At 37.7% G+C, this 15,718-nt stretch overlaps 1 long non-coding RNA gene across 1 annotated transcript; it reads right to left on the reverse strand.

The window, feature by feature from the left end:
• Positions 1–3,231: 3,231 nt before the first annotated feature.
• On the reverse strand, positions 3,232–9,422 carry LOC112978729 (uncharacterized). Its single transcript, XR_003257996.2, has 3 exons — positions 9,335–9,422; positions 8,453–8,676; positions 3,232–3,879 (listed from the first exon to the last, which is right to left on the reverse strand). It is a non-coding gene; the product is annotated as an uncharacterized LOC112978729 (long non-coding RNA).
• Between the last annotated feature and the right edge of the window lie 6,296 nt (positions 9,423–15,718).

The following is a 15,718-nucleotide window of genomic DNA, read 5'->3' on the forward strand; positions in this document are numbered from 1 at the left end:
TGGATTGATTTAGTGGTTTCTCCACAACAGTGGCTTTAATCCCCTACTCCCCTACTGGGCTGGAAATGCGCGAATGACTTTAAAGGTTTCCATTTCTTCTGCAGCTCATGGTCCTGTATAGTTCTGACCTAGACAAATGGTGATTCTTTTAAAGTTTCGTATTTGGAACCCAACTTTTTAAGGATGGGTAGAAGTAAATCTCAAATATACTGATATTCTGCATTTCTTCAGCCTGGGGAAAGAGCCTTTCTCTTAATATCTATTTGAAATTTCTGCAAAAGAATACTTGCTCAAATTGTTGTGCTTTAAGAAGTTACTGTGCAGCAACTAATCAGGATTAATTAGAGGTATCACACTCTTACCTACTAACAAATAAAAACTACTTTGACTTTTGACATTTTGTAACATATTTATTCTCTTTTTTTTCTATCAGTCATATCCTAGCATTTTAATTTTAAAAACTTTGATTTTTCAAGTTGTATAACTATATATTTTTACCAGATCTCTACCCTCAAGGCTCTTAAAGTGAATTTTGATATACGCTAAAATTTAAAAACAGAGGCATAGAAAACTCAGTTCTAGTTATTGCTTCTACTGCTCCTCCTGTCTGCGTCTGCCATACAGGGACCGAACAAGGCCTCCTGGAGCCTTCTATTCTACTAATATTAACTTCTTATAGGCACATTGCAAATGCGGACATAGATCCTTGTTTTTCTCTTGGGGGAGATGCCTGTTTTTATTCCTCACTGCTTAAAGCAGATGATGGGACCTCAGGCAGACATATGGTCATGTGAGAATAAAGAAATAGAAAGAAGATCTGGAAATTTTAAACAGAATCTTCAAAAAAGACACATACAAACCCTTTTCTTGGGGTCAGTGGCCAGCACCCTTTCAACATAGGAAAGTGCCTTGCTTTTGGCCTAACAGAGCTACATATTGTTTTCATCAGTGAGACGTGCTTGGTACTCTGACAGGCATGTCTGAACCATTGAATTAATAATGGATTCTCAAATGCATACTTTGATGAATGTATAATAAGTGAACTGTCATTGCAATCATAAATTTTCCTAGTTCTCAAAGTGTGCAAGAATCACTTTCTGGAAATTTGTTCTAAAGTAAGAAAGCTGATTCTCAAGAGCTTTTTTTATTGTGCACCTTCTATTAATGTTTTCCTTTTTTAATTGCATTTATAAGTTTTTCTGCATATTATCTTTGAAGGTTAACTGTGCTGAATACACATTCAGAACCAAAGAACTGTTTACTGATAACAACTACTTGGCATATTTTGCAGATAGTATGGAAAGAGAAGAGAGCTTAAACAGTCTTGGGCCTTTTCCCACTGATATTTCATATTTTACCCACTAGGAAGGCATTATACCATTACACCATGGGTAAAAAATGAGAATGTTTTAGGTCTGTTGAACATTGTGAATATTTCACAGTTGATTAGATTATACTGCTGAAACGCAGGTGTTTCTGCATGCTGAGAAAATCCAGCATTTAATGGACTTCAAATTCTTATTTCACCTGTGCAGGGTGTTCATCTAGTGAATAGTGTAAAACACACTGGCTAGCATATGGCCTGCTAATATGTGGTATCATTATGTTTATGTTGTTTTGTTTATAGGAGAAAAGAGATTTTTTTTAAAGGAAACCACATTTTAAATAGCTACAGCAGGCATCTTTTTAATTAGGAGACTCTCATACTATACGTATAACAAAGAAAGGTGTAACTAGTAGCAACAGTGGTAGTGTGGAACTAAGGAGTACGTTTAAGGAACAAGCTGAGTAAACCAGCACAAGTTCTTCTCAGCCAGTTCACAGAACTAGCAGTAAAGAAACAACCTCTGCAGATCTATTTGAAGTAAACATTAACAATCTGTAGATAACCTCGGTCTTTTACATTTCAGTTTTACAAAGGCACTTCTACAGTGCTTTTGCACTTCCTATTTCTTATTAGGTCAGCAAAAAGGCATAAGAAAACATGGTTTTATCTGGTATTTTGAGACTGTTGGGATAGCTTTGCATAAATGCACAGAAAAAGCTGAAATAGTTCTAGGTGTAGTAGTTTGGATTTCCAATATAGTATCATCTTCTGCTGGAATAAGACTCTGTAGCCATAAATCTAAGAACTAAGGAGCCAGAAGGAAAGGTAGTGAAAGAGATTAGGGGAAGGAGACCACTAAGGTTCTAGATCCTAATCTGGGGAATATGTTAATATTTTAGGGATGATCACTGGATGTGTAAAAGAAGAGCAACAACAGAAAATACATTCCTTAGGAAGCGAACCTTTTTCTCCAGTGCTCCTAAATATTTGCCTCTACCACGGGCCACAATCAGACTATTTTTGTTTGCCTTTTCAGTAGCATGACTCTTGCATTTTGAGCTGCACAGCTCAACTGCAGCACTATTTCTGATCCTGTGAGTGTTCATAGTAAGGTACTCAGCCTTCAGGAGAGAGTCGAAAATTAGGCAGTGCAGAAGAATCAGGGAGGTAGAACTGTCATCACCATCAATGTTCGCTGCAAGTGATTCTGGAGTTATGCAGCCTAGATGCTGCTTGTTTCTCTTAATTGCTAACTCCCAGTGATCTCTGCTTTGCAAACAGCATTTTGAGGGGTTTGTTTTTCATTTTTGGTTTGGGGTTTTTTTTGAAATGACCTTTTGTGATGGAGAGCAAATGGTTCTGGATTCAATATATAAGACTTAAAAATAAGATGCAGAGTTTTTTCTGCATTCCCCTCACTTTGCCCATTATCCTCCAGTTCTCACACTTGAAGAATAAATCTCTGAACCCTATACACTTAAATAAGAAGATATATAAGACCATATGACAAAAATGATAAACTGTGCTATAAAGGCAAAAAAACATTGTGAATAGGCTCAGATGCCTTTTTCAGTATTAATAATGAAAGATCAAAACAAGTTCTGATTTTACTTCAGGTGTCATAAAAACTCATAAGAATTCATAAAAGGTCAGTATCTTTATTCTGATTCATTTTAGAAATGTTACTTAATCAGTTTTTATAAATACAAAGCTAGATCTATTTATATGAAGGAAAACGTTGCTCAGTATGAATACAGGATACATATTTCACAAGAAAAAAAATATTGTTACTTGTTTCATCCATTAATTCCTAAACAATATTCTTTACAGTGCTGAATTATTGTATGCAGTAATGCTGCCCAAGAATGACTTTGGGTTGAGGAAGGCAAATAGATTATTTCCAAAACTATCCAAGGAATTTTTTCAGACAGTTTTAGTCATTATCACTAAATGGCTTTGAAGTCTGATTGACTTGTATATAATATGCATCATTGCCCAAATGGCTGGACTGTAAGTTCATGTTTCCTTTCTGATAATGTTCAGAGACTCTTGCAGTAGATCAACTGCTCTTTCATCAGTTTGATCACTAATTTTGAACTACAGGCTACAGTTTGATATATTTTATTTTTGGTTATGGTCAAGGAAGAAGAAATTAAATCATATACTTTAATTTCCCAAAGTACTTGAACTCCTTTGGGTTTAGAAGTTACTTTCAACTTTTGCATTAACTTCAAACATTGCATTCAACATTCATACTGTAGTGAGTGCATTTTGTACATGATCTCCATCACTATACTACTGCCACTTAGGGATTTTTTATTTTTATTTTTTTTAACAAAGACCTCAAGTAGCTGTTAGAATTCCCAGAGGATTGCAATTTATACCCAGGAGCTTGCTGTTAGCAATTTGTTCCTTGAAGAAAAATGAATACTCAAGCTGGACTGTTCAATTATTTCACTGCTGAAAGCACAGCGATTCACTTGCGCTTTGGGGAGTAGACTTTGAGGGAGGAGATGCAAGCTCTGTGCCTGAATATGCATTTTGCTTTGCTCCTAGGAAAAAGAACATAAGGTGTGAAAAACAAATTAAACCAATTGATCTCATAGAGAACTTTAAAAATAAATTACTGTTAAAAATTATACCCCTTTTGCATAAATATATCAATCAAATGTGTACCTGAGACCAGGCTTCTACCATTACTTGAGACAGAATAGGTTTATCCAGCTAATTCATTTTCATTATTTACTAAAAATAAAATCAGTTTACTGCTTAACTCCATAAGAGAAAAATTTAGCTGGAAGTTTAGATGTGAACATTTTAAAGGTCTCCAGCTAATCTATTTGTTGAAGGACTTGGAGCCACTCCCACAAGCATTTGAGAACAATCTTTTCTGTCAGAAGCAATTGCACTCAGGGAGGATGTATATACTCACCGCCAAGGAACAGGATGCACCTCAGGTCTAGTCTGTGGCTTGCTTAGAGAAGGGTCCTCTGGCAAAAGGCATCTACTCAGAAGCCTCTGATATTGGGCCTTGATATTGGTTATGGTACCAGCTCAAAACTCTTCAGACATTCCTTGTCTTTTTATAGAACAAAATTCAAGCTGCTTCATTGTGCTCACCTCTTTGATGTGCTGCTCCTTGTGTTACCTTTGTACGGGGTTTTTTTTGTATGCACTATGTGCTATCTAGCTTGTGAATCATAGTGTTTATTTACTGGTCTTGTGCACATGCACATAATTCATTCATTTTTATCTTTTAGTTAATCCTGCAATATCTTTAAGCTACTGCAGTCTTACCCTTCGCTCCAGAGATGCCTACTATGGAATTTTCTGTTTTTAATGTTCGTCAGATACAGTAAATATTGCTACTTACATTGCAGGATTTAAGATATGCTACAGGATGCTGGGGAAAAAAGGCAAGCTCTTAGCTCAGGTTTCTTCACCTGATTCAGCTAACCAAGTATAAAATAAGCTGTGAAGAAAGAATTAGTTGGGTTTCAGTTCCAATTAGAATTTTACATTCAATTTAAGATTGCCCCAAAACTTAACTCTGCTTAAAGCCATATTCTTTTATTTTTACTAATGGATTAATCTAATTAGATTAGCCAAATTGATAGATCTTTTTTTCTTTTGCATAATGGATATATATCTCTAATTTAAATCCTATCAGTAATTAGGAATGGGGAGAGCAGTCTAAATAAAATAACAACAAAGCAAAAGTTTGCCTGATTTGAATTAATCCAGAACAACATCTAATCTGATGTGTTTCAATGCTTATATTAAACACTGGTGGGAAAGTTGGAGGAGAAACACTTCCAAAAGCAGAATCTTTTGGTACAATTCTGATCGAAGGAGAAATACAACTGTTAATATCCACAGCTGTAATGAGGGGCAATAGATATAAAGAGACCACGGAGGATGAAGGGGGGTAAGTCTATAAACTAGACATTAGAGACTACAATGTACTAGGAATTGACAGATATGGGAGGATCCACTGAGTTTCCTATTCCGTGACCACTAAATAAAATTTTACCTAAAGCATAATGTTACCATCATCAAATACTTCCTTCGTGACTTTTGTTCAACCACTTTCCAGATATATTCATATATTGAAAATTAGAAAATGTCAATATTTTGAAAAGAAACATCGTGAAATAAAAGAATATTAACATTTTAAGGAACTTCTGATATTGAAAGAAAAAAATCTAAAATGTTTAAAAATTCCATGCTCTTTAAGAAGAGACCAAATGCTACAAATGTCATAACTTCTCATGACATGAAAATCAGTTTTTCTGACCAGTTTTCTAACAGTTTCAGTTTTCTAACAAGATTTGGAGACATTCTTGGATGTATGTGGTCATGTCTGTACTTCATAGTTAGAAGCCTTCCTTTGCTGCAACCACCTTTGTTATGAAACACATGGACTATGGTGACCAACCAGAAAGGACAAGGCGTTAAAAATGTTTTGTGAGTGTTTGTGTTATGAATGATGTGCCTGGTTTTGGCAGATATTTTTCAGTTTGCTTAAGAAAAGAATATCCCTCTAGCTGGCACTTGTCATGGGACCACAGAACAAACTTGTGAATTTGCTGCTTACAAATGACAATTGTGAAGATGTACGTATTTTTAGCTATTCCTTGGCATATCTGGACATGTAAATCATGCTAACTCTCCAACAGATGATTCAACAGTAGGTTAAGCTTAACCATGACAGTTTAAGTCAATCCAGTTCAGCCTTCTACACAGTTCCCAGCTGGATATCTTCCAGTTCAGCTCTCTGAACTGTTTCATTGAGAAGCCTGGTGAGCACCAAGATGGTTCTTGCAAGTGCCATCAACAGTGAGGAACAGGATAACCCAGCTGAAAGGAGGGGTGACAGCAGCAGTGACAACCTTGAGCAGCTTTTAGAAAGTTCCAAGGAAAAATTATTTCAACAGATCATTATAAGGGTAATCAGAATGTTTAATGTTTAGAAAATCAAAGCACCATGCTTTGATTTGAATTCATCTGAATTTAGAAAAAAAAGTAAATTTAAAAATAAGTAAATGCAATTTGAAAAGACATGTCAAGCTAAAGCATCAAAACACTTCTCTTTCAAAATGTTAAAACTAGGTAGAGAAATTGCAACATGAAGAAGTGATTTGCTCAAGGGCATACCTGCGAGATAGCAGAAAAAACAGGAATAGAGCAATTCTCCTCAATATAAAATCAGTCCCCTGTCCACTTGAAATGGGCTGTAGCCATACGGTGTTAACTTCAACAACTCTAACCTTCAATATTCTCAAGCTCTCGTTACAGCCAGTTTATGTATTAGGAGTCTTTAAAATGCCCAGTTTCTCACAAGAAGATCTGGATGACTATATATAAGGTCTTTTAGCCAGATCCATTCATCATAGCAATGATGAATCTCAAAACTGTGCTCCTATCATTTTTCCAAATGACAATTTAGCAGAAAATGTAATCAGGTTTCCCTTGCAAGAGTTACTCTTTTTCTTTTTTCTTTTTTTAAGCTCAACAAGTGGGATTCCCAAAGGCACTTGGTTCCAATTAAACATTTTGCTGCCATTGAAGCCAAAGGCAAAATGCCTAGTAACCTCAAAAGAAAGAAAACTATATTATTACTGTTTCCTTTTGAAAATACAGCCTAATTTTCTGGGTGAACTGATTTTTACGTATTTTATTATTCACATATTCTTTCACATCTTCATCATAAACAGCTACAATACAATGTAAAATAACACTGTTATCTCAATTTGTTAAATAAAAATAGTCACATTTATTTTTAAGTGATTTTGAAGTATGTCCAAATTTTTGCTAGTATCTACTCTTTTACTAAAGACAAAATTGTCTATGGCACGTTTATTAAATGTTTAAATCATCTGAAGTTGACCAGGGATGTAATTTCTGTCTCTTAGGTAGTTATTGGTCTTCTTTCAAAAGTATACTAAATGTAACATTTTTAGAAGCCAATCTTCTTTCTGTCATCATATTTTTTTTTTGAGAAATTAAAAAGAACAATAGTAATTAATTTTGAAGCACAATGGTACATTCATAATACAAGTTATGAATATGTTTCTTTCTTGAGGCTGCCACAGGTTAGATAGAATCTTTGTAGTTCATCCTTATGAATAGCCAAAGCATAATAGTATTGAAATTTAATAAAAGTGTTCTACAATGTGTGCTCAGCATTATACATGAGAAGAAGTAGCCTCTGCTACAGGCCCTTGCAATCCAGTTCATTATCTTCTTATCACATTAGGACACAATGGCTGTACATCTATTGTCACGTTAACATGAGCTCAATCTACCACTTAAATTCAGACTGCCTACCTGCTGTCTTGCACACTGGTTCAAAGTACAGCCAATTCCAGTATTTTTCTCAGTTTTTCTGAGTGACCAGTAGGGAAACTCAGTCGTGATCTGTAGAATGATCTGAGCTCAAGACTCTGTCTCTTCAAAGCTCTTGTCTATCTTGTCTATCATTCAGGAGAATGAATATGAACACCACTCAGTTTGTTGGCTGTCACTAGCTCAGAGAATATGTAAATTGATTTCCTGGACTTCTGATTAAATGAAACTTCAGGGTAAGGAAATTATGTCCAGACTTTCATTGTTTAATTTGTGGAAAAATAGAGAATTCTTGTGTAACATTGCATATTGATTGCATAGATGTTTGGGATGTGGAGAATACTGTGAACGGAAATGGCTTGCGTGGCTGTGAGTTGCTGCAACTCAAATGCAGTGATTTAGGTATCTGTGGCATCTTGTCTTTGTGTGCTGTAGGCACATATTGTCTTCATACTGCCCTTCTGTCATGGTGCCATGGAGGCTAGATGGATATGGATACTGAAGTACTTTAATCATGTTAGTCATAGATTACTAAACTTACACTTAGTTGTTTTTCCTTACTTGAATGAGTCAAAAACATCATCAAAACGAATGCTACTTGTGTGTGAGATTGTGCTCATCCCAGAAGAATGGAATAACACTTTTACTTTATGTTATATCATGTATTCAGTGCAAACATCCTTGTCATTCAGATATGACACTTCAGAAATGTTCTACAGTAACAGACAGTACTTTCCCTCATTCCTAAATAGTATGAACCTCAGAGGCCATATTTACCATGGCACTCCCGTGCCGGGAGTAGATGCGGCCAGGAGGAGCTGCCGAGCCCGCCCAGGCCCTTCTGCTTGGCCGGCGATGCGGGGCGCCACGATGGCTTGACGCTGGGCCGCGCCGTGTCATGGAGGGGATGACACGCACAAATCATTCCCCGGCTATGTTTGGAGAGCAGCATTTTGTGTTTCGAGGGGCTCTGCTGTTTCCTAATTCCAAACGCTTGACTTCTGCATTAGAAACCGTGGAAAAAGAGCCAGCGCACCCCGCACTCCGCAGGTGTTACTACCGCCTGACATGTGGCACCTCCAAACGCCCCTCAGAAAGCCCCACACGCAGGAGGGGCGGGGGGCTCCCCGCACCCCCCTCCCCCGGGAAGGGCAGCTCGCAGATGACATCATCCCGCCGAAACACCTCATCCCACCGCACGGCCCGGGCACGGCGGCGCGAGCCGGCCCCCCGCGGCCCGCGCAACAAGGTGAAGTCACCCACTTACTCCAAGTCCGCACAGCGCTACGACATACGTTGCACGCACATATATATTTATATACGTGTGTGTACGTACGCGGAGGAGAGGCGGTTACGCTCGCGGCGACGCGGGGTTTCTCCCCCGCCCGTTCGGCGGAGCGGGGGAGGCGCGGAACCCCCCCCCCCACCAACGGCCGTTACTAACGGCTCCCGCCCACCCCGGCGCGCGCGGCGCGGCCCGGGACGCCCGCCCCAGGCGCGGCCCCCGCTCGCCCGGCACCGTTACACCACCCCCCGCGGCAGCCAGCTGCCCCCCGCCGCCGCCCGGCCCAGCCCGGCGGGGTCCCCCCGACCCCGCACACCTGCCGCAGGCGGCGCGGCCCGGCGCGGCGCGGCCCCGCGGCCCCTTTGTTCCCTTACCTGCGGCGAGCGAGTCGCGCAGCGCCGGCACGGCGAGCAGCAGCGGCAGCAGGGCCGGCAGCGCCGCTCGCCACCGCGCCACGGTCCTATTGAGAATGGAGACCACTTCTTCCAGTGACTTAGGCTGGAAAGAGGTAGTCTTTTATGTCTCATCACGTTTAGCATGACTTGGTAGAATGGCTTTGCCCAGTGCCTCACTGAAGCTGTGAAATGCATAGTAGGTCAGGATAGTGTACACTCACAGTAGGTCGGGGTAATGTATACTGACATCTGGATCCAGTGCAAAGGAGGTAATTTCTAAAGGTGTGAACGTCAAGCACACAACCCAAATAGGTGTCCATAAAGCAGTTCTGAGATCTCACGAGGACTTTACTCTTCAGATGATCATAGCCCCCTGAGGCACACAGTGTGGACTTTGAACTTCTCCACCCAGAAAAGATAACACAGGATGAAAGAAATCACTGACAAAATGATTCTCCTTTGCTGATCACTCTCAGGCTTACCATGTCCCAGAGGACAGAGACAATAAGTTTGTACCTCATGAGCTGACCAAAGATGAAGGCAACCTTCTGTGTAGAATGGCCATTAGGCACTGTGAGAAGACTCAAGACTGAGAAATTGCCAGAGAATACCAATAGGTTTGAGGTGGTGTGTTGCTCCCAGACTTACTCTTTGTTCTTATCTTGCTGGCCAAGGCAAGAAGCAATGATTTCTATATGGATGTTTATGGTTTAAGGTAGGGAAGACAAGGCCTGCTGGAGGTTCATCTAGGTTCATGCTGCAGATGGGTTTGTGAATTGTCTAAATGAATAGGATTCAACTTGAGATTAAAATAACTGAGTTTAGGTGTCTACACATGAGTTAAGACTCCTAGAATGTAGATCCTATTTTGAAGATCTAGTTAATAGTCAAAAGACTATAGAAAGAAATTTAACTGATCAGCCAGGAGAAGTATTTTTTCAGTAATATGAATGATTGTCTAAGATCCATAGGCTTTATTAACCAGATCTCCACTAATTATAAATGGAGCTTACGCACTTACCACATTTATAGGCACCTCAATCTAAATGCCTTGTTCCCAACTTGATTCCCACTCTATGGGTTTGGTTCAGTTACCTACACAAGGCATCTGTGTCATCTGAAAGGTTTAAGATACCTAAGAGATAGGGGAGAACGTGTGATAAAGGACCCATGGGAGACCTATCCTCTTTTAGATGGACATCTGGAGGACAGGACATGATACCCAAGACATCTCAAAGGACACTATATTTATATTTAAGGAGCTAAATCACGCCCTGGCTTTCATGAGCTGAACATGACACCACCTAGCAGGCCTAGGTTCATTCAACACACAAGCAGTGAGAGCTGGAGGAAGAAAAGCTGATAATGTGAACTCTAATGGTTCAAACTACTTCCTTCAGTAAACTGAAACCCATATTTAGCACAACTATAGAAATTATAGGCAATGATTCCACAGTAGTGACAAAGACAAAATAACAGTACTCATATATATCGATCATGGTACATTTCACAGTGTTCTCACTGTCAGACTCCAAAAGTAAGGTCTAAAAAAGCAGGGAAACAGAAGGGATAACATGGCTTGAAGTGATCAGGAAACTTGAAACAGAGATTCAAATGCTGAACTGTTCAAAGTCAGACCAAAGATCTGAATCTCAACCATCTAAATGACTCAGCTAAAAAAATTGGCTATTTGCCATTCTCTTGAACTAAGCATAAACACATGTCCAATATTTTTTAAATGAAATGCAAGTCTTTTTTTTTCCCAACCAGCCTATTAATCCTTCTCTTAAATCAATTATCCTTTAACTTTTGTTGCTAATTGGTGAGGACAAGAGAAGCATTTGCAAAGCCACTCTAATTGTAACTAAGAGAAAAGAGTAATAAGCAGTTTTTCCTCAAAAGACACTCTAGAGTGAGCTCAGTAATGCCAGATTCTGTGAGCAGAGCTGGCTGAAAAACAGGGTATTGAGTCTAAAGGGAGTCAGTTGTGCTGTTCAGAATCTGTGTATTCTCAAAACTTTATTTGCAAATAGGTGAAGATAAAAAGAAATATTCTGAAGATTGGGATGTCACATAAGGAAAGAGTTTACCATTAATCTGAAAGGGTTGCATTAGGGAGAGAAGGCTGTCATGTATTTTTTGTGTGCCTTATATTTTTATTAAATTGATGCCAAATTCTTCTGTAAATAGCCCAGAATTAATGGACAGTGAACAGTTATTTTATTTTTTATTAATCTTTACTTACCTAATGGAAGATGTTTAAGTGTAATTAACTCATGCTATAATAAAGAAGAAAGTTAATGTGGCCACCAGGAAAGCACAGTATGCAATATTTAAAGGGAAATTGAAAGCAACAACCAATAGCCTTGGGGTCTATGAAACATTTTTTTTCCTTTAAATGGTACACTTGTGAACGCTTACATTATTTTACTCTTCAGTGTAGAAATATTGTATCAAATTACACTGTGGAGAGTGTTTAGGATTTGTTGCATTAATTTTTTTCTTGGTGCAGTGGCATTTCCATGTGGCATGTATCATTATAATAGACACAAAAGAAATATGATTATTCTACCTCATAATATATGTTGTCTCTGGATGTCATAAGCTTATGTTCATATATTTCTGAGACTTTTCACTTGTAGTTACTAAGCGCTGTTACTATATTAAAATACTTGACATAAATGTTTGTGCTACCAATTACCTGATTTTTAAATACTGATTAATCTCTGAAGTTGATGGGAAATATGGGTTCATAAATTCAAGAACAGCCCACTGTACTGTAAAGTACTTAGAGTTGATATCTTGACAAATATAGATAGTGTTGCCCCTATTAAATTAAAACCATTGTAAGCATTTCTTTTAGCCATTACTGCTGGGCTGAGTCTGCAAATAAAGCTGTAACTGCATAAATAGTCGGAGGATATTTTTATTTTTGACTCCAGCTTGGCTGTGAGTCTCATTATTCTTACGTGTATAACAAGATGCTGCTTGTCAGATGCACACAGAATGTTCTCTTTTCAATATTTTTCACAAAAAGATTGGATTGTTAAGGTGTATATACAAGCACTCATTCCAGTTCTATTGTACAGTGGATGCTTTTTCTAAAAAAACACTATTTTAATATTCACTTTTAAAAATGACTCAGTGGTTCAGTCTTTTGACAGTGATTTGAAAAGCTTGCAAGCTGCGGAGAGTCTCCAGACAAGGTAAAAGAGGTTGCAAGAAAGGGAGCTCAGAATGTGCATGTGTAGGAACTGTTTGAAGATGAGCCTTTAGACTGTTAAATTGAATCTTTTCAAGCCCAATTTGATTTGAGTAGCTAATTTTAGAAATTGAATCATAATCTTTAAAATAGATTTCTAAAGGATTAGCTAGTTATTATAAGTCTATACTATAAAAGCAGTTTACAAAACTAAATCTCTTCAGCTCTTCTCTTTGATTGTATGAAAACAATTCCTTTGAAGTGGGAGTTCACAGCGAATGAGTTTGAATAAGCAAGATAATTTTTGGACCCATAATGACACAAAGAATTGGGCCTGGAGTATTCAGTGTCAAAAATGCAATTGGAATACAGGCTCACTGATGTCAGTCTAGCCACGTCTGCCTTACAATGAAAGGACACCTAGCTGGAAATATCTGATCTCACACTACCCAAAGAATCTCCATCGTATATGTAGTGATATAAGTTACATAGTAATGATGTAATCTTGTAATATGCAAGAATCATAATAAATCAATGATATGATAAAATGTACAGTCTGTTCTTAAACATAAAACTTGGAGTCTTCAATTCCCATGCAGGAAATCAGATGCAAAGGCAAATCTTTGGGAGCAGGTGACAAAACAAGAAAGTATGGAGCATGTCTGTGTGAAGCCATATAGCTGGGAGGGTGAGGGAATTGTGCTATACGAGACACCAGTAACAACCTATTCAGATCTAATTCCTTAATGGAGAACACCATATATTAAAAATGATGAATATAAATCCAATATCATACAACCAAAACTGTATTATATTCTTATGAGCTCTGGAAGAGATGTTGAACAACTGTTTGAGAAATCAAAATAAATAAGCCTTAGGTGACATAACATTATATCGTGGATTAAACTAAGGATAATACAGAGTAAGAGACAATTGATATAATTTCCCTCCCCTCCAGGCTCCTTTCCCACCTACCCCAAACTCTAACCATAAAATTGCTGTTAAGAGATTTAAATTACCTAAGAGACTAGACTAGAGAGACTTTGCTTCATAATGTTTGACTAAGGCTGTTGAAGCGTGCCAGCAAAAAAACAAACAAAAAAACCAAACCAACCAACGAACCAAAGAGACCCCCCAACATGCACACACAAAAATCCAACAACAACAACAAAACAGATACAGTCTGGGCAATCATTTGGTATAAATTCCTTCTTTCTTGCTTCCTTTCCCAGAAAAAATGTTTGAAGAAGCAGAGTAAAGGGAAGGGGAAAAAGGAGCAGCAGATTCCTGGTTAACAGAGGTGATATTAAAGTGATGCTAAGTAGGAGACTACATAAATTAAAAGCTTGTTGAAGGGAGACCATTCACATCCTCTCCAAAATGCCCTATTTACTGTCCATTCATTCACTGTTTTTTTTTCTTTGATTTTCTCTTTATTCTTCCCTATCTGCCCCAGCAACTGTTTACTAGTTGCAACATTACTACATTCTTCTTAACTATGTGAACTGTCACTTAATCCCTTATATGATTTCATTTTTCTAATCTATCTTGTATTCATTAAAAATGCCAACAACAAAATATTTTTTCCAAAATTAATGAAAACTCTAATTTGGGATTATGTAAAAAAATTAGATTTTATTAACTTTTTTTCATTTGTTAGTGTAAGAAACATGCTAGGATAATCTATATGAATACTGTAAATTGGTTGTTACGTTATACATTATGGCACTCTGTAAATTGATTATTACAGTATGATAGCTGATTGAGTATTACACTATGATAGCTGTGATGGCCATCAGACAGTCATGGTTTATCTGTTGTAAAACCTGCTTGTGCTATTATTATTAACATCTGTAACTCAAAATAATTTTATATTAAAAGTTATACTTTTCAGGTTATCTATTAAATCTTAACAAAGGAAAAAAATGACTTGCCTTTATGGACCATGATTTAAAGAAAATAAGAACAATCCTACATACACAACAACATCATAGGCAAGTGATAACAGGAGCTCTTTAATCCCTCGGCTGAAACCTAGTTTAATCAGCATACACTGTATCTGATGTAAAATAATCTTGTTTCACCTGCACTTAGTCCTGCTGAACTGTAAATTTCAGGAACTGATATCCAATTTTACCACACAACTCTTTTGCTGTATTGTGCTCTTAGTTTTTGCTTGTAAATTTTTGCATGTGTGTGTGTTTCTGCATAAATAAGGAAATATATTTTAAATTTACCTGAGTATTTTCCAGATCTTGCAAATATGTCTGATTTGAAACCAGAATAGAAATCAGGGATGGACATTGCCCAGAACAAAAGAACATTCAAGAAAAGTAGTGAACCAAATTCTAATGATATGAGATCCACCTACTAAGTTTTCTGATTTTGTACCTATCTAAAAGAAAAAATATTTGTTTTCCAGCATGTTTTAAAATATGGATGTAGTCAGGGAAATGATTCTCTTTAATTCTCTATTTAGTCTCTTTCAGATATTCTGACATATGCTCTTTCTCTCAGTTCTCTCCATAACTGGGCTCTGTCTCAGATAATGAAACTATTGGCACATATTAAAACTATTTTTATGTCTGACTAGATTTGATAAATTCAAACTACAAACATCGGGCTCACTGAAAAACAAGAATTCCATTTTGCCAGAGTGAAACAGTGTCAGGCCTGATTTTCATTCTACATTGGGAAAAACCTGAGACCTTCTGATTTTTTTTTCTTGCACAGACATGCAGACATTCATTTCAGAATTTGTTATTAAAAATGATGACCACTCAAGGGAGACCTTGGTTCAGCTATCCCTCCTCTGCCAAGAGGGGATTTGAACCATTATCTTATCCCTGGCATACTGCAATCATCAGCCCGTTTGGGAGCATCACAGCCACTTTCCGGAGTCCATACAAATTTGTGCAGGGGGTCTAGAAGTCTGTGATGAGTGATCAGTATTATCCTTCTGATTGTTCTCATGGTTTTTCAACAACAGCATATGTTGGAGGTGAATTTTTGCAAGACTGCCCACTCTGTTCAAATTGCAGACCTGAGCCAGCAAAATTTTCAATCATAAGTCACTGGTCAGTGACTGCAGATCATTATGTTTGTTATTAACTTCAAAACATGTTAGAGAGGAGAAACTTTTGTGGTAAATTACCCAGGTC

This window comes from Dromaius novaehollandiae, chromosome 1 (genome assembly GCF_036370855.1).
Source record: "Dromaius novaehollandiae isolate bDroNov1 chromosome 1, bDroNov1.hap1, whole genome shotgun sequence".
Lineage (NCBI taxonomy): Eukaryota > Metazoa > Chordata > Aves > Casuariiformes > Dromaiidae > Dromaius > Dromaius novaehollandiae.